Source organism: Amblyomma maculatum, chromosome 6 (genome assembly GCF_055883805.1).
Source record: "Amblyomma maculatum isolate TAMU_Amacu chromosome 6, ASM5588380v1, whole genome shotgun sequence".
Lineage (NCBI taxonomy): Eukaryota > Metazoa > Arthropoda > Arachnida > Ixodida > Ixodidae > Amblyomma > Amblyomma maculatum.
This window is the reverse complement of record NC_139349.1, coordinates 162,681,934-162,709,220: the sequence shown is the minus strand read 5'-3', so window position 1 is coordinate 162,709,220 and position 27,287 is coordinate 162,681,934. Positions and strand designations below refer to the sequence as shown.

The 27,287-nt window shown below is 45.9% G+C and overlaps 1 pseudogene; it reads right to left on the bottom strand.

Annotated features, from left to right (window-relative positions):
• Positions 1-4,192: 4,192 nt before the first annotated feature.
• LOC146187330 (cytochrome P450 3A14-like) lies at positions 4,193-27,014 on the bottom strand (annotated as a pseudogene).
• Positions 27,015-27,287: the final 273 nt, after the last annotated feature.

Here is a 27,287-nt window from a genome sequence, read left to right as displayed (position 1 = left end):
TCCTGAAAAAAAAAATAATAGAAAGAAAGACAAGCGCCAAACGTGGTGGTGGGAACTAAAGTCTTTCTATCTCAAAACACAAAGTGTGTTCCATGAAGCCGTTAACTTTATTCGGCCAGGGTTAAGACACGCTCACGAAGTAAAACGACAAAAAAAAAAAAAAAAGCGACGAGCACGCAGCCAGGATCGGGCGTCCCGTCTTGAACGCCCTTCCTTCTCATGCTCCTGGTTTTCGTCACTGTTACGCTGCCAAACTTCCACATTTTGCACTCCAGGCAGTCCGCATGTCGGCTTTGCCTTGAGCCAATGATGCGGCCTTGAGAAGGTCTGAGCTCTTCGTAGTCGAGCCATCGTTCTAAACTGTACTTCAGCTTGGAGTGTTTGTTTCATAGGAACATATACAAACGGCACAGAAAAGGCCTAGTTCGATAGCCCTCTGTATAGTAGCCTGCGAACTTGACTGCCTCGCTTCCTTACAGAAACAGTACAACGCAAAAAAGATAGAGTCAGGAGAACGCAAAGGCATGGAGGTTAACTAGGCAAAAAGAGTGCAAAGAATCAGGAGCCTGTAACCCTCAACTTTCGTCTTACTTTTGGCATGGCGGGAGTTAAACGCAAAAGAACGGTGCTGAACGTAGGCGCGAAGCGGGAAATTTGTGAATGCAAGCGTCAAAAGCCATCTCAGTAAATCCAAGCTGTGAGGGACTGGACACAAGTTCAACTAGGCCTCAGCCTCGCCTGGTCGACGGTAGCATCTATACTACAGGACTCCAATAAATGACTCAACGCCCGCATCGCAGTGTCAGCCACAGTCCGACAGCGCCCAGCACAGTTCGAAGAAATGGAGTCAGCCTTGTTAATGTGGATCGGGAATGTGCACGCGAATGGTGCTGTTGTGAGCGACGAAATGATTCAAGAGAAGGCTCGCTGCCTCGGCAACATTATGGGTGCTTCTTCTCCTCCGTCTTGATAGGTTTTACCTGTGATGACTTACGGAATTTTTGTTCAGTAAAACAGAGTGATGTTTACTGAAAAATATTATTCTGCGCTCTCTCTGGGCATTTCTGACTTCAGCTACTCAAGAGGATAGTTCGCAAGGTTTAAAAACAGACATGACGTTTCGGGACGACGGATTCATAGAGAAAAGGGTAGCATCGACAGTTCGGCTGTTTTAATTACAAATTTATTTAAGAAAGAAACCATAAAATAAAAATTGTTTCTCAATAAATACTTTTACTTTTTATTCATGACTCGTTAGTATGGATGACTCGCCTTATGAATAGCTTTGGTCGGAAACCAAAGCGTCCATACTATCGAGGCACGACTTTAATCCTATTTTTTTCATAATTTAATGTATTCGGTCCTAAGACAATGTATAGTGTATTAAAAATGCTTGGCAATCATCAATTTTTTTTCGAATTAAAAAACATCATATCGTCATTGTTGTCTTCGTCACTAGGGTCAACAGTATTTCTATTTTCAGTATATAGTAAGAACTGGCTTGTTTTATTTCGAATACGAATCTTATTAACGTGCGTCGGATGGGATAAACTGTTTGTATTGCATTATGGGCCTATGCGTAGTAACATGGTACCCATGTAGGCCTTAGAATGAAACCAGCCACAAAAGGTTAGGAGAGGAGGGGGAGAGGATTGCCACTTTAGTGCAGAGTTGGGCATGCAGTCTCTGGAGTTTTTCTGCTTTTATCCGGGATATTAATTGTTGTATAAAATTAAGAGTAAAATGTTGCCTTCATACGACAAAATTCTGGCTTGCCTATATATCCCAGGATTACCGAGAAATGTATATTTACTTTAGGTTACGGTTTCATTTCATGATTCTTTTTTTTTTTTTTTTGAGGTCGAGTACCCGACCTCAACCTCACATTTTGAGTTTGAGGTGAAGTTGAGTGAGGTCGTCAATGGTGACCTGAAAAGTGAAGTGAGGTCACCTGGGCGGACCTCAACCACAATTTGTGAGGTTGAGTGAGGTCGCCAATTATTTTTTGAGTTTGAGGTGAGGTTGAGGTTTATGAGGCCAACATTTCTGCATACAAAGCCCCTATACATAGTATTGATCGATTACGAAAAAGCATTGGGTTCAGTAGAAATCTAGGCAGCTGTGCGGGCATTACGAAATCATACTCTATATGAGCCGAATGGGAAAATGCTGGAATATATATATATATATATATATATATATATATATATATATATATATATATATATATATATATATATATGACGCAAGACATGAAAAGCAGGAATGTGGGATTAATAATTAATATTAAGAAGGGTAAGGTAATGTTCGGCGGTCCCGGGAAGGAACAGCGGTAGCGAACACTCGAAGTTGCATGCGAATATTTCTACTTAGGAGAGGCAGTGATCGTGGATCAGGATTATGAAAGGGAAATAAATAGAACAAGATTTGGATGGAGCGCATTTGGCAAGTACTCACAGAATATGACTAGAGCAGCTTAACGTTATAGCTCAAGAGGAAAGCATACAACAGTTGCATTTTGCCTGTAATTAACTGTGGGGCGCAAACGTTGAGGCTAACGAAAATGGTTCTAGTTGAGTTGAGGACAACGCAGAGGGCTATAGAATGAAATCTGGTAGGGTTAACGGTAAGATATAGGAAGCGTGCAGAGTGTTCAGAGAAATAACTGGTCGTAATGACACTCTTGTTAAAACCAAGGAGAAGAATGGGCAGGGTATGTAGAGCGAAGAGAGGATAACCTACGGTCGCTTAGGGCACCAAACTGGATTCCAAGGGAAGCAAATCGTAGCAGATGGCGGCAGAAAGTGAGGTGGGCGGATGAGGTTAAGAAGTTCGCAGCAGTCAAGTGGATCAAACTAGCACGGAACTCGCTTAATCACAGGTGGGCAATGTTGTAGGCCTCCAGTTCACACAGTTAGACTAATGAAAAAGTAACTACTCATTACTATCCACTCTGACACTCCAGTGAGGAAACCGTGTGAGCACATTGTAGTGATTTCACTGGCAAATATGTTCATCCGAGACCTGACGGTTTTAAAGATATGACTCATGTGCAATTGTTTTCAAACATTGCGATGCAACATAGGGTCGAGGCCTTTTCACGTGGAAAAAAATGCTCGCTTGTGACCGTTTTACTCTAGAGTGAAATCGAAACGAGTGCCACATTGAGCAAATGTGTTAGCAAATACTGGATAAGATGTTACGAGTGGAAATGACGCACCGATGGGTAGCACCAGTCTGAAATCGATGGGCACCGCTTAGCCGCACAACTCAACACTGAACGTAGTCTTCGTTCCTACCCCCAGACACTTCTTTCTTTACTTGCTGAATGCCATTATGGGACACCACATAACATTAGCTCCGCCACAGAAGCACAGTCCCGGTGCGTTGTAGGTAAGCGAAGCAGGGCGTGAATAATATGGCTTGAGTCGTGTCACATGCACAATGTCGGAAGCTTGTGGTGCAGAAGACTTCAGCTTCAAAGGTTCGATTTCGTATGAGACGTCGGTGACTAGGCGCAAGATACGGTAGGGGCCTGTGTAGAGAGACTGAGGCGTAGTGCACATCGCGATGGCGACTGTTATAACGGGATTGCTTGGCGCCTTGGGAGGTAAAGAGCCTGTCGCGTGCAATGTGGCGAGTATCATTAGCGCGGGAGATGGCATCACGAGCGTAAGTAGTAGGGGCGGCGTCAGTAGTGGGTAGCAATGTATCAAAGGGGAGTAATGGGCGTCGGCCAAAGAGCAGATAAAAGGGAGAGTAGCCAGCGGTATCATGACGAGCAGAGCTATAGGCAAATGTTACAAAAGGTAGACGAACAGATTATTGCCAGACGGAAGAGAGGTTATAGGTTATGCGAGAAGCCATAATCGTTGTATGTGGATTCAAGTGAGAGCCTTTGGGTACTATAACTAGCATTGCAATCAGATTTTCCGACTGGTTTGCTTTTCAGTTGTGTCCAAATATGGTGGCTTTGGACGAGACGGAGTAGGTAACGTCTTTCTCAGAAGGAAGGCGGCACAGGTATAATACTGACTCACCACGCAGCTAAATATTTTATAATAATGTGTTTCGAATCACTGATGCTTCACGATAAAGATGTTATTAATGGTGAACATTTTATTTACTTATTTATATCTGAAAGAAATTCCACGACGCATCAAAGTAAATTCTGTGTTTTTGAAAGAACCGTTTATTGACACTGCTGCTCAGGTCTTCTACGTACTCCAACGGTGAAGGCTTCTGCAGTCAGAACACCTAGACCTTTCTTGAATGTCAATGGTACCTGCAAGAAATACATCTAACAGTTATATCTATGCTTCAGGAAATTTCAGTCTGTCAAAGGTCGCTTTTGTGGTGCTCTTCAGACGTTTGATCATTTTATGCATCTGGTTTATTATACGTTTTTTTGTTGTTTTTTTTTGTATCGCAGTAAAATTTGATTTTGCCTTCCCTTGCATGTTAAATTCAGTGAAAAAAGTTTGGAACAGCCCTATTAGTACCTAAAAAGGTGCCACCAAAAAAACTTTTTACAGCGCAGAGAGCTGTAGACACCACAAAAAAAAAAAAAAAACATTATCCGATATCTCGCGCTTATTCAAACGAGTGTTCTTGGTCGACTGGCGAAATTACATGGACATTAACGTCAGTTATTCATGGCGCTTGTTAACACAACGATAAGTCCGAAACGTGCAGTTATTTGAAAAATACACAAACCACGGCTTCGGGAGCAGCACCAGCTGCTTCGCCGCGCCTCGGAGCAGCTGGGCTCTCGCTGCGCACACTGAGTGATAACGCATCCGCCATCACTCGCGCGGGAACATGGCACACTCGGTAGATTCCATGAGTGGCTGTCACCTTTCCCATCGCTGGCGCTTGCTACGAAGAAAGGCCCAGGATTCTAATGCTTTTATAGGAGTGTCACCTAAGCGCACGGCGCCTATGCATATACAGATGAAAATTGCGCCAAGGCCATGGAGTGCTGCTCTCTCGCGCTCTTCATGCTTTTTTTTTCGGGAACTTTTATTCTGAGATAACGTACAAAATCACAGTACAGGGTAATCGTTCTAACTTAATTCTTTGTTCATTAAATATTTCCTCCTCCTCCTAATGTTTATCTTACCTGTGTTTTCTCTGTACGCACAAACTGCACGTTGTGCAGGGAGTGAAGCAGACAGAGCTTGACGGACTGCAGAGCCAGGCGCATTCCGATGCAGTTCCTCGGCCCCGCTCCGAAAGGAAGGTAGGTGAACGGCTTGATGGCCTCAACGTTCTCAGCGCTGAATCTGAATGACGGTTGGAAAAAAAAGACACCAAGATTTACCGGAGTAGGCATTTCAGAATAACTCTTGGATTCCTTCAATAATGACGCGCAGGTTAGCAGCTGCTGCAGAAATACAGCACGTCCGTACATTGAAGTGGTCCAAAAAATGACATCGCAGCCAATTGCTATCATATGGAGGGTAAATAACTTACGCATTATTGTGCTTCCTAAAGAACACAGGCGGAAAACGTTTGCAGCGAATACAGTCATCGGAGAGGTCTCCTTAGCATTGCTGCAGCCGCAGCTCTCACGGGCCATCAAACTACTGCATGGGGCTACACGTTAATTCCTGGTCGGCAATACTCAAGCTTCCCGCCTGAATCCTTTAGTTCATGTTTTCCGAGTAACACATGTCTGTCCAGATGGACGACTTCTTGCACTCTTAGTTCTGTGCTAGGCGCTGCGCGACAATAATCAAAGCAAGCCTGCACGACTTTTGCACTTACACGATAACCCGAACATAGAAGGTGCTGCTGTAGACCTCGCAGTAAATAAATATTCATTACGTACATTTAAAGATTTATCTTGATTTGAAGGATGCAAAATGAGGTCAACCAACGCTTTCTTAGTGCGCAATCAGCCAAATTCACAGTTTTCAGTTTTAAGCTATTGCCTAAAAGGCTAGGCTTGCGGCTATAAGTTCGCGTTGCTAACTTCTACTTTACTGTCACTGAATATTTATCCTATTAAGAATATTTATCCTTCAATAATTGAACGTTCTGATTATTAACATATTTCTCCGTGCCAGGCAATTAGCAAGAGACATATATGCTGAAGACAGTTTTTTCACAAACGTCAGGTTTATTGGTTACGAAGAAAGGTTGATATAAAAACAATAACTATTAGTCGAAGATAATATAAGCCATTGTAGCGGTAACAGTTAGAACTCCCGCCTTTATCAGGACTTATAATTCCAAACTCCTTTCCAGAAGGCAGATGAAGCCAGTGACTCTAGCTTTAATCAAATGGCTTCTTTTCTCGACCACACTTGTAACTCCTTGTTTCTGGAAATAAATCAGATTAAGTCTTATCAAATGTGATTTGTCGCGAGTTTTTTCTTTAAATGCGGGGTTTTCACAAAACGTCATAGGGCCCTAATTAGGTTGAGGTTTCAGTATTCAGGGTAGTAGGTGTCTTCCGCTTCTCTTTCGATGGTATATTAGAGGATAACATTCAATCTCGGCTCATTGTCTAAAATCTCTTAGGCGCAATACTTCTGTTTCTGTCTACCTCTCCGGCTTGAAACTGTCGGGGTCGGGAAACACCTCAGGATCACGATGTACTGCGTAGACCGGGATCACAACTGAGCATTTCTTTGGAAGCTTGATGCCTGTGTCACCAAGAACGTAGTCATCGTAGCCGGACCGTTCTAGCCTGGTAGAAAAGAACAGAAGTGAACATGTATTTACAGCACTCTTCTCAAGCCATCAGGATTGTTTATTTTATAAAGATTAATGTTCTGTTGGTATAAAGAAATATTTGCGGAAGTTCTTCAATACGCCACTTTACATAAGACAGCAGATTTATTGTATGCAGGGTTATGAAGCACGTAAGAAAGTAAAAAAAAAAAACTTAAAAAATTGCAAATATGGATTTGTAATTTTAGAATGATATGTTTTAGACGGGAAGATAAAAAGTTTGTCGTGCAGGTGGCAAAGAGTATGTGGAGCAAAAGATGCTGCTTGAAACAAATGGGTAAAGGGCTTTATACATTTCATTGTCAGTAAAATTCGGTCAAATATTTCACCCTTGTATTGGTAACAAGGCATCTCTTGTCCACTGGAGAATAAAAAATTGGACTTGTTCGAGCCCCCAAGAAAACGACGTGTATATTTCATCATTAAAATATTTTGGAGTTTCATTGCAGCCTACTGGCTGGGTACCAAATGGTTCTCAATACTATTCTTTAGCTCACATTTTCTGAAGTTTTCGAGATTCAAGTAAACCATTTGCCACGCTAAATATTAACTGCGAACTTTGAAATATACGAGAAAATATTCGGAAGATGAAATCATACTTTTCAGTTGAGCTCCGCAGCCCCTTTAAGGGGTGTAAGCCGCTCGCGCGTTTTCCGATTTGTATTGTGTTTGCGCAGGCAGCACGAGTGTGCATGAGCGATCAGCTAATCTTGGGGGCGGAATGTTAGCGGCGAAGAGACTAGAGCAGATAAGCTCGTCGGAAGCAAGACGCACGATTTTTTGCCCCGGCGGGGCGGCCAGCGAGCGTCACGTACGGGCCAACGGGGTGTGCACGGACGACAGAAAGAAGACCGGCGACAAGAAGATGGAATGAATGCCTGCAGAAACGGCCTAGGCGTATTCGCGTGAGTTGCTGCCAAGCGAGGAGCAAAGTCTGTTGTGCCGCAGTTAGTGAATTAGCCCTATCGCTCGCCCTGTTCGCGCCTCAGTGTGGTTTGTTTGACGCGGTGAAGCCCCCAGCCTAGTTAGGTTTTATCTTTGATAGTGTATCGTCGTGCATGTCGACAGCATGCCTCCAGTGCAGTGGCGTTTCCTTTATTTGTTGCCCCCTTTATTGAATCATTTTGCGTTTACCTGGAAATAAACCGATGTTTTTAAAGAAGACTGGAATTGTCACTCGTCGGTCGAGACTGTGGCTCGCGGACCCATATTTTGAAGGCAAGAGCTTCATCTGGCGCCCAGCGTGATTCTTGCTCGAGCTTTGGTTCGTCCCGCGAGTGTCTCAACTTTAGTGACAACATTCCTCACTTTCGTGCGGAGCTATGACGGATTACCTCAACTGAATTTCAGCCTCCCACCCATGCCGGTTCTGCGCATGAACAGCTACGAGACCGGAAAACCGAACCGTCGGATTTCGATAGCAGAATGCTTGGCCTACTGTCCCAGCTACTTGAATCCAAGGCACAATTCAGAGCAATTGAGGGAAGCGGGCCAGTTTCGTTAGCACCCACTCCCTTGTGTCGCGATAACCAGCTGCAGCTCATTTACCCATGCCGAGGTTTGAAGGATACGCAGAAAAGAACTCCGCTTGCGATTTTCTTCATCACATGGACTACTAACAGTTGGCAATGGCAATTTCGGACAGTGTCCTGGTCACGCGTGTGATTCCTTTAGCCTTAGTAGCTTCCGCAGCAACCTGGAGGCGTAGACAGCGGCCATACACAACAAAGCAGGATATTATAGAGCGTTTTCGAGAAGTGTTTTTGCCGCTTACGTCCGCCGCATGAAAGATAAGCTTTTCGCCACGATCGCAAGGCAAAAATGAGGGTTTGGTCGAGTTTTTGCGCAGTTTTCAAGAGCTGCAAGAGCGGGCAGATCCTGGAGCTTCGGAACCAGAGCAGGTGGCTCATGCCATACATCTGTCCCATCAAAGGTACCAGCCATACCTCCGGCGCCGCCAGTTCCTGGACTTTGACGGCATGGCCAGGGAAGCGTCCCGCATGGAGGCATCTTCCCTGGCGGAGCTCCACTACAATCCACCTCCCCCAGCGGGGACCCGCCTCGAGCCGTCCTGTGCGTGGCTCGGATCATCGGTCGTACACAGGAGGGTGACCCCCAGCTGCCCTACATGGGCAGGCGACTTCCACGAGGTCGCAGTCCCTGGTGCAGCTCCTCCGGTGGCGAGCCGACTGCACGGCATGGCAGGCCAGACCGCGCCCCCTTCTGCTGACGGAGTTGTGGGTGCAAGCCGTCGTCCGCCTCCTCCTGCTGACGGAGTTATGAGTGCAAGTCGTCGTCTGCCCCCTCTTGCTGACAGAGCTGTGGGTGCAAGTCGTCGTCCGCCTCCTCCTGCTGACGGAGTTATGAGTGCAAGTCGTCGTCCGCCCCCTCCTGCTGACGGAGTTGTGGGTGCAAGTCGTCGTCCCTCCCCCTCCCGCTGACAGAGTTGTTGGTGCAAGTTGTCGTCCCCCTTCCCGCTGACAGAGTTGTGGTTGCAAGTCGTCGTCTGCCCTCTCCCGCTGACGGAGTTGTGGATGCAAGTCATCGTCTCTCCCCCCTCCCGCTGACAGAGTTGTTGGTGCAAGTTGACGTCCCCCCTTCCCGCTGACAGAGTTGTGGGTGCAAGTCGTCGTCTGCCCTCTCCCGCTGATGGAGTTGTGAGTGCAAGTCGTCATCCGCCCCATTGCAGGGATGGAGCTGTGGGTGCAAGTCGTCGTCCGCCCCATCCCGCTGACGGAGTTTGGGGTGCAACGCCGGCCGGAACCACACCACGAAGCAGGGTATTTTGGTCGTCGCACCATCCTGCTGCCATAAAATACAACAGCGAGCTACCGCCGGTGAATCAGAGACGGGAACCGCTCGCCCGGCCCAGATCAACGTGGGAGCCACCAGCATTACCCAAAAAACTTCAGGATCAAACGGTGAGTGCTGTTCCGTCAACCTCTCGTTGTAATAATACCCACCTTGACAGTACGCCGCTGGGTGCGGTGAATGTGGCCAGAATTGAAGTGCCTGCGCTTTTAGACACAGGCTCTACAGTTTCAGTTTTCGGCGATCGAGTCAAAAACGCCTGTGATGCAAAACACCTGCGGTTAAGGAGTCTAAGCACCAACCTGCGTATGGCGTCTGGCCAAGTAGTGCCTGCAACCTCGGCAGCCCGTTTAACAGTCACTTTCAATTGGCGAAAGATTAGAAGCGCTTCCTGCACCTTCCCGACCTTTCCTGTCCAGTGATATTGGGCCGTAACTTCATAGCCAAGGCAGGAATTCTGATAGACCTTCGAAACCAAACTTGCCAGTACGGTATCAATACTGGGGCATTTAGGTTCGCAACACAACCAGGTGCTCTGCAGTCACAGTTGCTGGCCACAAACAACCATTCGGGCACCGCCACTGGAAGTGGTATTTTCACTGTTTTGAAGTTTTTCAGGGGGTCACTAGTCGAAATATGCATAATCGAGAGGACACTGAGGATCTTCGCTACAATGTTCACGGAGGCCCCTGCGAAGGCCAACGTTCTGACTCACAGGACCGACACCGGCGGTGCTCTTCCGATCCGGTTCAACCCGAGGCCCTTGAGCGGCCTCAAGCGAGTACTGTTGGATAGTGCCCAGAACGAAATGCTGGCCAATGGTGCGGTGAGACCCTCAAAAAACCCTTGGGCATTCCGCCTAAGAAAGATGGCACAGCACGGTTGTGCGTCGATTATCGGCGGCTGAACGCTTCAACAGTTCGAGACTCTTACCCTTTCCATCAGTCGACTCGATCATGTATTCACTTGGATCAGCGAAGTTTCTCACTACACTTGACAGTAGCAGAGGCTTTCTACAGATCCCGATTGGCCGTAATTACATTGAGAAAAACTGCCTTTACTTGCCATCGAGGATTGTTCGAGTCTGTACGGCTACCCTTCGATTTGTGTAATTCACCTGCTTCTTTTCAGCGAGTTATGGATATGTTTAACTACGCTATGGCCTACATGGCTGATGGAATAGTGTTCTCGGATAGTCTAGAAGAAAAACTCATTCATCTAACTAATGTTCTTCAGCGAATGCAGAATGCAGGTATCAACATTAATCCTAGCAATGTCCAGTTGGTTCCAAACAGAATCAACCTCCTTGGTTTCGTAGTGGAGTAAGGAACAGTCCGCCCAGGTGAAGAAAAACTACAGGCCATACTGAAATTCCCACTGCCGACAGACATCAAAAGTCTCCAGCGCTTTTTGGGCACGGTAGGATTCTACCGACACTTCATCCCGAACTGCACCGACCTCCTCGCATGACCCCTCCTTCTGCTCTTTCAGAAAGGTGCCCATTGGTCCTGGACGGACAATGAGGATAGATCATTTTGAGCATTGTCCGCAGCCATCGCGAATACGGCACGCCTAAGGCTTCCCGACCTAAACCTGCCATTCACGGTGCAATCGGATGCAAGTGAGTGCGGCATAGGTGCGGTACTGCTCCAGGAGCTTCAAGGGAAGCTTTGCCCTTTGGCATTTGCAAGTCATACCCTTACGGGGCCAGAGCGCAACTATAGCGTGAGAGAAGGCGTGTCTAGCGATAGTGTTCGCACTAAGGAAATTTGACATGTATTGGGATAGGGCTGATTTCACCATTCAGACATATCACCAGGCATTGGCATCGCTCTCAAAGTTGCAAAACCCAGCCAGCCGCTTGGCCCGCTGGGCTCTCGCTCTCCAAAAATACCATTACAGGGTGGAATACCGCAAAGGAACCTTCAATAAAGTAGCAGACGCCCTGTCCAGAGCGCCACTTCCCGAAGAAGGGGAGCAAACACCTGCATTCCTGGCTGTAGCAGCGCCTGCAGATGCCTGGGGAATGTTAATTTCTAGGCAACAGCTCCTGGATGCCCAGCGCAATGATGACCAGTGCATCCACATAGTGTCTGAGCAGGCCCAGCACAGTATCAGCAGACAACTACGACAGCCATATTGCAGCAGCTGATGGCCTACTCTTGCTGTATATACCTGCTGCCGATGCGGACGGTGGTGAGTCCTCCTTTCGGGTCGTTGTCCCTAAGACCCTTCGCAAGGCCTTCCTAGAGTACTACCAGAACACACGCCTAACCGGTCATAGTAACGGTAAGAAAAAGTATGCAAATTGTGTCGTACCGTGACATGGCCCCGCATGAGAAATGATGTCCTGTCATAGATCCGTACTTATCCTACAGGCCAAACTGCGAAGCCGAAGGGAGGCAAACCATCAGGTCTCTTGCAACCTGTTGAGATTTGTTACCCATGGGATATTGTAGCCTGTGACGTAATGGGCCCTTATCCTAGATCAGTAAAAGGAAACCGCGACTTGCTAGTGGTCACTGACCATTTTTCTAAATGGCTAAAATTATACCCGCTGCGTAAGCTCGACTGTAAGGTAATCTCGGATAAGCTCCTAGACGCATTCACTAGGTTCGGCTTCCTGGCGCAGCTTATCAGTGACAATGACACGTATTTCACGGGCAGGGTATTTGCTGACATCTGCAAAGCTCTCGGGGTACAGCACAAAAAGACTACTCCCTACCTTGCTCAAGCTAACATAACAGAACGCGTCAACCGAAGCCTGAAAACCATGCTTGTGGCTTTCACAGACCGTGACAAAGAGTGGGATTCTCGTGCAGGAGATGGCCTTCGCGACAAGGACCACAGTAAACCGGCCGGCTAGTTTTACACCGGCAGCTATACTTCTTGGTCGTGAGCTTTGATTTTCTGTTGAACGTGCCCTTACCCATGATTCTGAATTACAGGCTCCCAGTTATTCTAGATTCACCCAGGACCTCTCTAGTCGTCTCGATGGAATACTAAAGGATACCAGGGAAAACTTGGACCTTGCCCACATGGAGCACAGCGGCCAGTACAACAAGGGCAGGCGTCCTTTGCAGTTCGAGGTTGGGGATAAAGGACTCCGCCACTCGCACCCACTAAGTGATGCCAAAAAAGGGTTTGCCGCCTCTCTCGCTCGTTGGTGGACTGGCCCTTTCGTGGTAATAAAGCGTTTTTCGCGGCTCGCTCACCTGTTTTGTCATGTGCAGGTTGGTCGGGAGACCGGACCAGTCAACTTCGCCGAACTCAGAAAGTAATCGAGCGGGTGGAAAGTACGTAGAGGCACTCGGTCTACCAGATGTGAGTCACCTGGAACATCGTCCGATGAATGTCTATAACCCAGCGGATGTCTTCAAGCGGGCACCCAGTCAGCATCGGAATTGTTTTGTACTCCCCCTCCCCATCACCTTGTTTCTTTCTTTCGTTGTTTGACGCCCTCGGGAGGTGTCCCGTCTTGAGAGGGGGGGGGGGGGGAGTGTGAGGCTCCGCAGCCTCATCAAGTGTTTAAAACGCGCGCGCGTTTACCTATTTGTATTGTGTTTGCGCGGGCAGCGCGAGTGCGCATGAGCGATCAGATAATCTTGGGGGCAGGATGTTAGCAGCGAAGAGGCTAGGGCAGATAAGCTCGATCGGAAGCAAGGCGTGGGGCCTTTCGCCCCGGCGGGGCGGCCAGCGAGCGTCACGGGCTGTCCACGGACGACGGAAAGACCGGCGAACGAAGATGGAAGGAGTCCCTGCAGAAACGGCCTAGGCGTATTCGCGTGAGTTGCATGCCACGCGAGGAGCAATGTCTGTTGTGCCGCAGTTAGTGCATTAGCCCTATCGCTCGCCCTGTTCTCGCCGCAGTGTGTTTTGTTTGACGCGGTGAAGCCCTGACCGTAGTTAGGTTTTACCTTTGGCAGTGTATCGTCGTGCGCGCCGACAGCATGTCTCCAGTGCAGTGGCGTTTCTTTTGTTTGTTGCCCCTTTTATTGAATGATTTTCCGTTTACCCGGAAATAAACCGGTGTAAGGAGACTGCAATTATTTTTACTCGTCGGGCGAGACCATGGCTCGCGGACCCCTTTTTTGAGTAAATATTACCCATTTTGCTACTCACCTCGTTGCGGGGGGAAACAATCGAAGTGTTTCTGATACCACGCAATGCATGTAGGTCAGCCTGGATATGACGTCCAAGTTCGGCTGTGAACCCTGCGGAAATAATACGATATAATGCATTCAAGTTATTCACCCCTTCGCTGCCTCTCATACTGCAGTAATCTGTTTTCTTTTTAAATGTGGTTGTAAGCTATAGATGGCCTCATCCGGTGGTGGCGATTATAAAGCAATGACTATTGTTTTAATTCCAGATATTCGATACAAAGTAAACACTCGTAGACATGGAGAGATCTCCGCGATGTGCAAAAAATGTTTTTTCCTGCTCCTTTTTTCCCCACTGCATGTCCAACGAATATAAGAATATTGCATTCTTCTCGGACCTCCTAGCAAAAACCATTCGGCTTCATCTCAAAGGCATAACAAATTGACCATGTGTGGGACGCACTCACACTAGTGCAATACTCACTTTTTGTTCCTGGCGTTCCACAAATTTTGAAGCCTATTATTGCATCCCCCGTGCACGAACACACACACACACACACACACACACACACACACACACACACACACACACACACACACACACACACACACACACACACACACACACACACACACACACACACACACACACACACACACACACACACACACACACACACACACACACACACACACACACACACACACACACACACACACACACACACACACGCACACACACACACACACACACACACACACACACACGCACACGCACACGCACACACACACACACACACACACACACACACACACACACACACACACACACACACATCGCATATGACCCTAAACACAAGTGAGCCTCTGTGCTGGGAAGCCTACAACACCGCAAATAGCAAAATAATCAAGACGTATTTTATTAATTTCGCTTTGAGGCAAACGAAGCATCGAGTGCAGGAAAAATGCTACTAGTTTAGCTTATATTGAATGTAAGCTAAAAAACAGGGGCGTTCAAAGGTCACATTTGTGGCCTGGCATAGGTGTACTTTTCCTGTTGAAGATAAAAGGAACCTGCTGCTCTTTTAAAACACTTAGGTCTGAAGAACTCCATCCCCTTGTAGCGTCCTGAGACATCTGTTCACGGTGAGAGAAACAAAAGGAACTCGCTCCTTCGCTAGAACTAATTCAAGCGCAGACAGATGAGGGCACTTGCATGCGTGGCAATGCAGTCGTCCACTTCTTTCCGGAGCTTCTCTTGAGTTTCGGGGTGAAGAGCGAGCAGGTAAGCGGCGAACGCCAGCGTTGACGAAGTGGTCTCCAGTCCGGCAAGGAAGAATAAGACGCATTGAGCCAGCGCCTCTAGTTCGGTCAAACCTTGTGTATAGCAACGAGGAGAGAATGGCGGGGAGAATCAGCACATATTGGTTGCAAAGAGCTTGATGCGCACACATAACAACTGATAGCAAAAAATCTGCCTCATAAAGTGGCAGTGTACACTACAAGACCATGAATATTTGGCACTGCACTCTGCTGTCCTGCATACTGTAAAGTTATATTGCATTTAAAGCTGGACCTCTTATAGCTTCGGTTTAGCACGTTAACTATAGGAAGTAGTAGGCTGTCATCCGCGCGGTTGGCGGTATGTGCATGGTCCATTATACAGTACAAGGGCGCATTCATAACCTGTTCGACGGAGGTATGTAGAAACCACGCTCTCAGGGCCGAAGGGAAAACCCGCTGGTGCGAGAGAAAGAGGAATTTTGTTGAAGGCTGTCATCGCATTTAACCTCGTGATTGTTGTTTCTCTTGTTGCAGCATAACACTTTGGGTGCCTTCTGTGCATGAAATTAGGAGCGAAAGTTGAACACTGCAAAGAAGATGGTATCGGCATTGTGAAGATCGAGGACTATATGCGTTACCCTTGAATTATTGAGAAGAAAAGGCAGGGAACTTGAGGGACTTCATTGTTAGGTACATATGAAGGGAGCCAGTGGCCATGGACGCAAAGAAATATATAGAATTTCTTTTTTTTTCTGGGGGGGGGGGGGGAGTTAATGAATGTGAAGTAATAAATAAACGCACAGATAATTGGCGAGTGCCACGTTCCCTTCGTGGCAGTATCACAGGACCTTCCGCGTCCACAAGCTATGCAGGAGAATTGCACCAGCGAACACTTTAAAGAAAAATTGAAGGGGGCACTTTAGACCACTAAATTACATTGAGGCGAAAGCCTTTATAGCCCGGTTGTGGTTGAGTCCTTTGCGCGATGGTTACTAAACCGTGGGTGCCTGCTTATTGACTCTTTAGAGCTTGGATAATGATTTGACAAAGTCTTACATTACAGGTTTATAACGCTTATTTATGCATGGGACACGTTCTGCGGAAGGGCTCACACACGGACGCACACTCATGAGCCTGAAAAGGCAATCGCTTTGGCGCGCGTTCGTTGCAGTGCAAATTCAAATGTTGTATTGGCGGTATGGCGTCGCTCCTACCGTGCGGCGTTCTCATAGCCACGCGACATTCTGGCACAAGCCTCAAGGGCCTGGATCGGATTCGACGCATACGACCATTCTAAATTTTTTCCCATCGCACCGCCGCCTTCTTCTATTACATCACGTTGTTGCTAGGATGTGCCATGATGTTAGCTGCGGCAGTCTCCAAGTAAACCGCGTTGACATGACGTTTAAGAAGAAGAACGTGCCCGAGGTGATTTGGTATAAATAGTCTAAAGGTTTAAATTAGGTATGGTAAGAGGGCGCAGTTTGGTTCCGGATGTCTGTCAATGAGGTTTTGTGCGCTGTGTGGACTCAGTCTGCCGTGGTGTGTAGCAACCAGAATGTCACGGATTACGCAATGTTCAAACACTAATTCAAACCTTGATCATCTAATTTAGCCTCTTTTGCTTGAGCAGTAAAGCACAAAATGCATGGGAAGTGCTCTTTTGGCTGCGAATAAAATGGGAATCCATCTGTCTCCCTTTCAAAATAATAGCTACAGCTTATTTCACTCTCCCGTTACGACCATAACGGGCAGATGAGAAGTCTGTTCAGTTCTATAAATGAGCCAGATAAATCCACTCTATGCTTGCTTGAGGATCCAAACGAAGATGCGGTTTAAAAGGGCATAGATAGTTAAAATAGTACAAGTTTATTCTGCACATAGCAGCTATCATATAACTCCTCCAACGCCGGGCCGTCAGAGACAGACGCAAAGTAGCATTTAGCGCTCTGTAATTCTCTGCCCTTTACTCGGATTGTAACATTTCAGTTTAAGTCCATTCATAGCCCTATTTGACACATAGAGCTGTAAAAATAATCACAACTCTGCACATTTGTTTTCTCAGTTGGTGCCCGCAGGTACTGAGTCGTTCACTTACAGGGTGAAAATTTGAGGAGGTAGTTGCCCTCTTCAAGGCACAAAAAGCGTGCTCACTGCCGCATATCACCAAAGTGGCGCACGCACGGAGAGAGTTGGAGTAATTGCTTCGCAAAGGCTGTCATTTTGCTTCAGTGCGTATTCAGGGGAGGTAAACTGGATCTCCGAAAAGATGGAACACGTACTGTCGTGCTCACCATAAATTCGGACGACCTTGTTCATGATCAATCACTCTTAGTGTGAACGCGAGCGGGCTCTGGCTCTCTTCAAAGCACCATTGTGTTCGACACGGTCGGTCAGAGCAAATTGTCCCAAGAACGAAGGGATTGAACATGATCGCCATGACCGACTGACCTGCAATTTAGTTTTGATAGGGTGCTGGGTCAGTCACAATGCCACTCCAAAAAAAGTTGCCACACGCTCGCGTGTTCCCCTTAAAAGTTGACGACTATGTACTACATTGGCACAAAACAATACTGAGTACGTGAAAGGCAGGGAATGGGTTCCTCATAATTTCTCTCGTTCATCACACCTCATGTTTAGGATGTTTTGTTGTCCTCAGGCAGCTCGGCGCAAATGTTTTATTAGGGACTCTGACCCGCACTTAGGTAGCATCTTCTGATAAAACAATACTAACGGGAAGGAGGCGGGTCTGAAGGGACTCACGTAAGGTTCATGATAAACTATAATACAGTAGAACGTTGAGCTAGCTGGTCTTCAGACATAATGAAACACACAGCTGAATGTTTGAATATGTGCCTCTCCGGTGCATTGTTTATTCAGTTGCGTTTCTCATCATGTAGTGATAAACCATATGTTGTGCTTCATTTCGTGTATCCAACTGGTGCAATTTAGTATGGGTATTATTGCCAATCACTACTAATTGAATTTAGTAATTCTGGTAATGCCTGTGAATACCTGCTGGTAATTAATGTTATTATTTGGCACAATTAAAGCAGCTGCAATTTGTGGTATTCATACGTAAGCATCAGCCATGCCGCGATGGTGCACTAGTTATGACGCTTTAATACTTCACCCAAAGACGCGGCTTCGAACCCGTCCGCGGCGACCGCGTTGCGATTAAAGCGTAAATCAAGGCCCCTGTATACTGTGCGATGCCACTTTATGTTGGACGACCTTAATACGGCGTGCCTTATATCCTGAGTCGCTTTGGGGCGTTAAACCGCATAAATCAAACAATCTACATTTGTAAGCATCAGTTGTAAATAGTTGTATTACGCGAGAGCCCACTGGGCTCATTGCACCGAGAAGCCGTTACTGTTTCCCGTTGCCGGTGGGATATTTCGCATCCTTCCAAACGTGCCAGGGCTAATACGCATGTGGCTTTTTCATCAAAATTGTAATTCAACTGTTCTTTATGAAGCGTTAAGAGCAATGATATACTATTTCGCTTTTAGGCATTAAGGTGCTGGTCACGTTGGAGGCTAGTTTGCGACAGGTATTCGAGCCGATGACATGCCTGCCTCAAATTATATGCTGTTCATTGCATGTGCAGGTTTCCATCGAACCTGAGATCCCCACTTAAGAAAAAACAGCTTAAACAGAAACTATAGAACCAATTTCCGGTATGAAAATGGGGTGTTAAAGGTGTTGTGGTGTCTTCTATTAAGAAGCTTAAGCGTCCTTGTAATTGTTTTATAATAGTGACTAAGTTTAGTTATTAGTTATGAGTCGTACTATTTGCACCGGTGATCGCTGCCGATACATTGTGTTGTTATCGACTACAAATTAGCTGATCTTTAATGTCCTTGCAGGCTTTGTGACGCCACCATATATGCCAAACCGCAAGGACATCTGGCTTCAAAAATTTTAATTTGAACTGTCCTACTGCACTTCGACTTCATCAGGTTACAACAGCTACAGACCACCAATCTAGAAAGTGATATCGTCGTCTTCATGAAGTTCCATCTGGCCCGCTACTTAATTTATCGAAGTAAATATGGCATTGACATATGCCATCTTGGCGAGTGCGACGAGGCACACAATCGTAGTGTAGGGCGAATCCACCACGCGGCGTAGCGTAAAGGTACTACCGATTTACAGAGAACGCGGCAGCTCTAGACAGACTTCAAAAACCCAAACAACGATAACCTATACCAACGCGTCCATGAAGCATACTAAGCGCTGAAGCCTGCCAAACATGAAGCGGCAGCAGCGACTGCGGATGTTGGTGATGGCTGAGGCTAATGAAACTTGGATCAAGGAGAGTTGAAACCCTAAACGCTTTTCCAACATCAAATTTCGATGTGCCAAACTCATGCAGTGATCACTCTTTAATAAACTCTGCGACTCTCACTGCTTGTCAGGGCAAAGACAGCAAAACATGCAGCCACTCACGAGAAACGGTGGCACTTGAATGCCCACTTGTGGAACATAAATACCATAACCATAGAGCAAATCACTAGCTCCAAAGCCCAGGCTTGTCATACATAACCGCGAGGACTGCATAGACACATTACGTTAGACTTGGTTCAATTGCCTTGCACTTTGCTTATTTAAAGTTATGTAAGGCTATGTTAGGATCAGATGGATAATCTCATGGATACGGATACCCTTGTGGTCCAGTTGCAGCCTGATAAATATACACATGTTGATCATCGATGGGTGATGCATAGATTATAAGTTATATAGGTGAGTTTAAGAGCCCGGCTGCCGTTCATGGCTGTGCCCCCTCTCACCCGACACAAGCATCTTTTTCTTACAATTAAGAAAATTGTAAGAATTCGCCGAAAGTAAAATTATGTATACGTTTTGTTGAAGTGGTCTCTAGCTTTGCCACTGAGTCCACATCGAACAGCTTGCTTTCCAGCTCGGCCGAAGACTCAGTACTCGCAGAGAGGCTGCCGTCTTGGGCGTCCATCATGAGTTGGAGAAAATCTTCTTTGCGCTGAAAAAACAAGGCCAATGTTTTGTATATTGTTTCATGCACCAGTGCAGTGAAGATCAATCTTGTAACAAATACCAAATATCAATTTTGCATAGCAATTTTTAATGCCACTGAAAAATGACTAATAAAATTTTGATTCTGTTTTGAAATACTGCTGGGCATTGAAGTCTTTACTTAACGATAAGTTGCGTTCCAGCTGACCTTTAACTGCAAACTATTACAATATTCATAATAAAATTTTTCATGGATGAAGAAAACGAATAGAAAGTTAAGAGCTGCCATACCTGACCATTCTGACGCCTCTGATTGATGATGCGTTTTGAAACGTTGCTGAAGTATTCAAATGGGTCACTGCCGCTCCCTACCCTAAGACGAAAAGCTTTCGCCAGCCCAGGAAACAGCACTGAAATAAGATCACACACACACACCCTATTAGAAGCACCGATTAAATTTCGCTGTTATATAAAGTTTGTCTTTAGATGCTTCTCAGCTGAACAAAAAGCTCGAATATATTTAGGTTTGTTTCCAAACGTAGACCTCAGTGCGAACGCCGTAAAAAAGAAAAACAAAACATGAGGCGAACGTTTCACCGCCAGCCTTCATATTTGCGCTGCGTTTTAGCATGAAAACTGACCGACACGACAAACCGTCGGCCTACTCAACAATTGACACTCAGTGTCAAACTGGCTGCAAGTAAACAAGTCCGGTGACAGGTGTTACGCATTATGGTGGTGGGAGACTCATCCAGTGCAAAGGATAATCAGCACATTGTGAGCTGAAGCCTTATTTATTCAGAAAAAGAACAGTATTTAGCCGTGGTTTTGCTTTTTAGACTTTAACGTCTCAAAGCGCCTCAGGCTATGAGAGACGCCGGAAATTTCGGCCACCTGGGGTTTTAATGTGCACTAAGATCGGGCAGCACACGGGCTCCTCACTTTCCGCCTCCGTCGAAAAGGGGCCGTCGTGGCCGGGATGCTATCCTGCATCCTTGGGAACAGTATTCGAGAGCCTGAACCACTGGACCGTTGCGGCGGGGTAGCTATCATTTTAAGTGTACTGAGCTACATTGTCAGTTTCCGCAATAAATCCGTATTTACATCGGCGCTGAAGTTAGCTTCATGATGCCAGCTTGTCACTTCCAAAGCTGAGACTTCTGTGCGCTGTGAGAAAGGTTTTTACCTAGACTGCTCTTTACTTCTTATGGCTTCGAGCACGAGAGCAAACCACGATTAAGGTATCTCCAGAACTCAAGGATAAGCACACCAGCACTAGGCTTATCTTCCGAAAAACTTTCGTCTACTTTTGTTTATGGTTATTATATACGCAACCTTACCTAGTTTACCGAAGGCTTCTGCATGACCCCGGTGTAGTAGCTCAGTAGATAGGTCTATGAACTACTGCAATGACGGCTGCATTTCGGTGGAGGTAAAATGCATCCGTGTACTTGCAATGCCAGTGCACGTTAAGGAATGTCAGTAATCGAAACTTCAGGTGCACTCAACTACCGGGAGTGTGAACTCTTTTAAGCCATGAACCCAAACAGAAGGTGTGATCTAGCTCGCACCAATATTTGGTTTATTCGTATGCATTTAGCGAGCTGGAATTATAGGGCTTATTGCTTTACAATTTAGTACAATAGCTGCGCTAGTGATACAATGTCCGGCAGGACACCGAGTCGAGTGCCCTAAACCGTAAGCGCGAACTCTGAGTGCTTCTAGCCTATTATTGCGGCAGTGTTGCTTGTGCGATTAGTTTTTGTTTTTCTATGTTAGCGTTTCTTAAAAAGCAAACAGTTGTATAGTTTATTCCAAGCACGTATACACTGTATCCTCCCTCCGCAAGAGCATAGGTTGCACACGTTTTCCTAACATGTTTTCTTATCAATTCCTACTTCATTTGGTAAAGGAATCCCTTTTCTTGAGGACGTGCCAGGTGACGTTCACTTGATCTTTATTATTTTGTTTATTTGTCCATCTATCCTTCTTGTGGGAAGCTTTTGAAAACTGTCCCCCGCCTGATGTATTCTTTATCAGCACCCTCTGGAATGCCTCCCCCCTTTAGAAAGCCGAGTCAGCATCGAACCTGTTTTAGGCGCTCACTCATCATTCAGCCCGCATTGTATTTTTCCTTGTGCTGTCGCTTTTTATTTCCTTTTTCAGGCCACCGGATCACTGGTTCCATGCTCAGAAATATATACCCAAGGAACATCTTTTCGCTCCTTGCCCTACATATCCCCCTCCTTCATCCCTCCTCTTCTTCAAAAGTAAAAGCGTATTTCAGCCCCTGCCAGTGATGATCGCACTTCCCAGACGAAAGCTTGTGAACTGAGGCTTCCCCTCTACTTTTTCTCAGTGTCCTCTCATACTGTGTAGCCATCTTCTTTCCCACGTTCTGCCCTGTATCCTATGCTAAATAGTCTTTTTTGGAGTGACGTCTGCGTGGGTTAGGGTATATGAAACGTGTGTACGTGTGGGCACAGCTGGCGTCTTGCCCATTCTTCGGGCGCTTGCGTTCTCCTGAGATTCGTGAAACAGTATTGATACTCCCTAGACACCTGTCAAACATACCTTTACCCTGTTTGTTTTCACCCGGACACCTCTGTTTTGTCGCTTTACCTGCTCTTGATCTTTTATCCGGACAGAGCACTCGCCTACTTACAACACATTCTTGACACAAGAACGTGCCACAAGTTAAACGTTTGCTCCTTTTATTATTTTTTGTTTCTTCTCATACTTTCAAGTGGATGCAGCTAGCACAAAAACCGGGTTAAGTGGAGAAATATGGGAGAGGCCTTCGCCCTGCAGTGGGTATAGTCAGGCTGATGGTGATGATGATGATGATACTTTTACCCTCTTCGTTGCTCTCGTTTGCCTTTTTTTGCCAGTTCATATCTTATTAGCTGCCATTGCTGATGAGATCAGCAAGTGGCGTTTACTGCGGCACTGTTTTGCGCAGCAACTTGATTCTGTTTGTGTTTTTGTGGGGTTAGGTTACATAATTCTGAAAAAATCGCGAGTTGGCAGTGAGCGCCTTTGTTGGGTTCTTGTTTTATCCTGTGTCAGGGCTCTTTTCGAGCATAATATTATATAAGCCAAACTGTTCATCTTCTGGACTTTACAGTATTTCTATAATTAACGTAACAAACTACTTATTTGTGCGATATTGCTACAACATAGTAGCACTCGATATGTTGTCGCCGTACACATGAATCGTAAGAGCAGCTTTCTTCCCAAAATTGTCGCCATGCCATTTTATGCCGTAAAGGGAAAAAAATATAATTTTTTAGAGATGTTAAAAAGGTTTTTATTGTATTCTTGCTCACGAAGAATTCTGCCCTAGAAATTGAATTATTCCACGAGTAGTTGGAGAATGTATTCAATGCGTAACCCTTGATCTAGCAGTTTTGTGTAAAATGCTACCTGTTCCTTTCCACGTGGCAGCAACAGCGCCCTGAAATCTAAGCGTTTTCTTTGCATCTCACAAAGAATTTCTAACTCCGGGGATCCCCACTATAGATGGTAACCGCTTACATCTTCATCTGGAGCAGATGCGTATTCTATGGGCATGTAGTAAATCCCACCACAAAGATCTACCGCGTGCATCCCCAGAGAATCGCTATTTTATGCGTCACGCAGGGATCGAAAAGAAAGCGTAGGCTCATCGAATTAGTAAACTTGGAACTGGGGGCCACCGGCGTGATTTCTCAAGGCCATATTCAATAAAAAATGTTCAATGAACCAGTCAATCAATCAATGATTTCTGCAATCAGTGCTGCAAAATAATTGCGGTCTGATATGGTTGTTTCAGAGCATTAATACTATAGCTGTTCCCAGGTCGCTGCTCATTTGAGATATCACATGCGCTCGGTATGGAAGGATGAACATATTGAACTTCCCTTCCTTTTTCGTTGTTGCAGCACGACAACTCTGGACGTAAAGCGGTCTTCATGACGTCTTATTCTCACGTACTGGTGCTTTGTTTACAGGCGTCAGTTGTGTCGCCTATAACGTGGAGGATTGAATGTATAGCGTCCGAACACCGCACTTTACCTGCTACAAGCACCTTCCATGACATCCTTGCCGAAAACGCCTTGTTGGCTTGTGCTACGAACTCGTTGGTAGCGTCCGTGTGCGAGTCGACTTCGGTCCCGAAAGCGCACCTCGCTATCACGTCCAGCGAGTAGTGGCCATAGAACCTGCACAATAGGTGCCTCAGTGAGCATGCCACGTAAAAAATTCGCTTTTCTGAAAGCCCGAACTTTCACAGTACTACAACCTCTCTTTTTGTGCCTATGAAAAGCAAATGAACGCTTTGCCATAATAGTGATTAATAAAAAAAAATATTTTCATTCAGTACGAAACGATTCACTGCAGACACTTAGACCACCGCTAAGCGTGGTAACGCGAAAGTCTTTCTTACTTACCTTTGCACTCCTGCTTTTTACTCATTTTCTCTTTTGCTTCTCTGGTTCGTGCTCTTCTCTGTTCTTTTTATTTTTTGTTTCTTGCTTTTTTCTTGTTTACTCTCTCTAATAAGGCGGAAAATTGGGCGAGTTGGAAAGCATTGTCCATATGTGTTCTTTCTAATGTCCCTTGTGTCTTAAAAAGCGCTACCAAATATGATTTCGAATACCCTCTCTAGTTTTTTTTTTTAGGGGGGGGGGGGGGGGAGGGGTTCATCCTATTGTTTCTTGCTCTTACTATTTTTGTCTTACACTATCTTTCCCAGAGTTTCGATACAAAGTTTCGATTTCGCACAGTTCCGCCTTCATTGGCTGTTTTCACGTCCAATTGATTTCTATTACTTTTTCCTTCTTTACTCTTCACTGACTGTTTTCGATGTTGTTATGCAATGACGAGGCCAGTCATTACAACTTTGGAACACTGTTTTTGCACGTAGTTTTTACATTTTACACGCCCGTGGCTGTTTTGACGTCTGCTCATTACATCGGCATCTTTGGCTATGCTTACGTCAAATTATCATTTGTCTCAAAGCAGTTAATTTCTCCACATCAGCCCTGTACCTCATGAAGACTTTTTTACTGAGCAAACAATTCATTTCTCGACTATTACGGCCTGATACACTACGCGGAAGCAGAAATCCTGTACGCACTCAGGAACCTACAAAGGCTTTCGTGTCAAAATTATCGTTTGGGTTAGCGCCCGATGATGCCTGGTGTATGTAAATGGATGTGTAATCAAAATCTTAATGAGCAGAGTTAGCCTTTCGTCATGAGCACCTTTGTGACTGTTTCTGAGTAGTGAGTGGCAGGCGTGTAGCAAACCAAGATGCCCCGCTGACCTTAGTGCAACAAGCTAAATTGTATTCTTTTCGTTGGGATTAAAAGTTGGATCCTAGGGCCGAAATAGCTCAAAGGTGAAAACCACTAAATTGGTATATCATGATGTTATCATTCTTAAGGACCCATCTAAAACAGCGCACTTAAAAGACGAAAACACAGAAGAGCAGGACGAACAAGAGCGCACTAGCAAGTGATGTGTGGTCGAAGAAACACCTCGCACTCGGTGATCATGCACCAGGAAATTCAGCACGTGTCTAAAACATGTCTTAAGGGCGTAAAGGGGCTAACAGGTCTAAGCGCATGACAGACCGAGCCAATTGCGTGTGAAGGGCGTCTAACCAAACATGTCGCCAGGTCAGTAACTCAAACTTCATTTGCGATAGAAACACTGAAGTAAGGGATGGTAAAATGAACTGTGCAATGACTTTTCAAAGCAGCAAGCTGTACGGGGCCTTTAAAGAACAAATTTCATCTTCCCAGGTTATCTTTTCTGTATCTGTAGTATACTCCATTCTCTCTTTACAAATTCATCATAATGGTAACTCTAAAAGCTGTGTTTCTCAGAACTACCTTTTCGTTTCAAGACTCAGCCTTCACTTACCGTTTCACATCAATATCCTCATTTCTTTCAGCGGCAGCCTTGAGATGAGCACACGTGATTCTTGCACAGTCCTGAATCAAAGCGTTCATCTGAAATCAATTCAGCAAGGAGTCATATATATCGAGATGCCATTTCTTTCTGAAAGCGTTCAAGTCATTGTTCGTCCGCTATCTTATTTCTACTCCTCGCTTGGACTCTGCTATTGAGCATCCTACCGATAGGTGTTGAATTTAAGGAACAGAAAACTGTTATTCAGGGAAGAAATGTGTTAAGTAAGCAAATTTTCATTACGTGTGTTAATGCTGCTCTGAGGTCAAAGCGCTGAATTTGATGTTCATTGGGGACATTTGCCATTTCTGTCTCATAGCATAGACTACTTACAGAATATGTACGGAAACGAGCTGGCAGTTTTCCGTTAACTACTCATTGCGGCTGTAAAAGAAGGGACTAAATTTATGCTAAGCCGCAAGGGACATAATGCCGGTATCTTTGTGTCGCCAGAGCGCTTTTACTATTTCGCTCGCACCTGTGATTGAACATTGTTGTACTATTCGATGTAGGTACACGTTAAAGAACGCAGGTAGTGGAAACATATAATAACCGCCACTACGCCGGCCTCATAATACCTGATGCCACTTTGGAACGTAAAACCTACAAACCAAACTTAACAATAAAGAAACTCGTAGTGGTGGGCCTTAAAATGAATTAAGCGAGTATCTTAGACGTTCCTCCTACTGCTTAGGGCGCTTTCTAGACATGGGCTCAGCACATGATGCATGCGCTATGCATTTCTCCAAATCTCTTATGACTGGCTTCTTGTCCACCCGTATGAAATTTCAACCGATCGGTTCCCGTGGGCTTACTGCAGGCGTAACACATTTTAAGCGCATTTTATTTAGCATTACCGCCTTTCCTTATCGGGGCGACAGATAACGCGACATTCCCCGAGCCGCCAGCAGCGAGCGAAACCTTCACCCTGCGGAAGCACCATCCCACCCATTCGCGTACCTCCCCTCTGAGGCCACTGCCACCTACCAGAAAGGGTAGATCAGATTGGATCATATATACCTTGCGTAACTTCGCGGTTCAAAAAGCCGGACTAGCCGCTGGACGAATTGACCGCCACCGCTCCACGGTTGCCAGAACCATCATGTTGTCGACGATAGGGTGTGAGCTCCGCCGGTGCTGCAGGACAACGCAAACACCAACAAATCTGTTAACTCTAAACGTAAACGATTGCAAAATGGGGTGAAATACGTATCGAGGCAAATGGTTGGAGGCCTGCCAAGAGGGCACAAGCGCTGAGCTTCACTTACCATTCTGTTCGGCAAAAGCTGGAAATCCTTCACCAGAACCTGCTTTATCAAATCAGGTTCGGCCACTACCAGGGCAGGCTTCCCTCGTTCGTAGATGCTGATGGAAAGCCACAGACAAATGCTT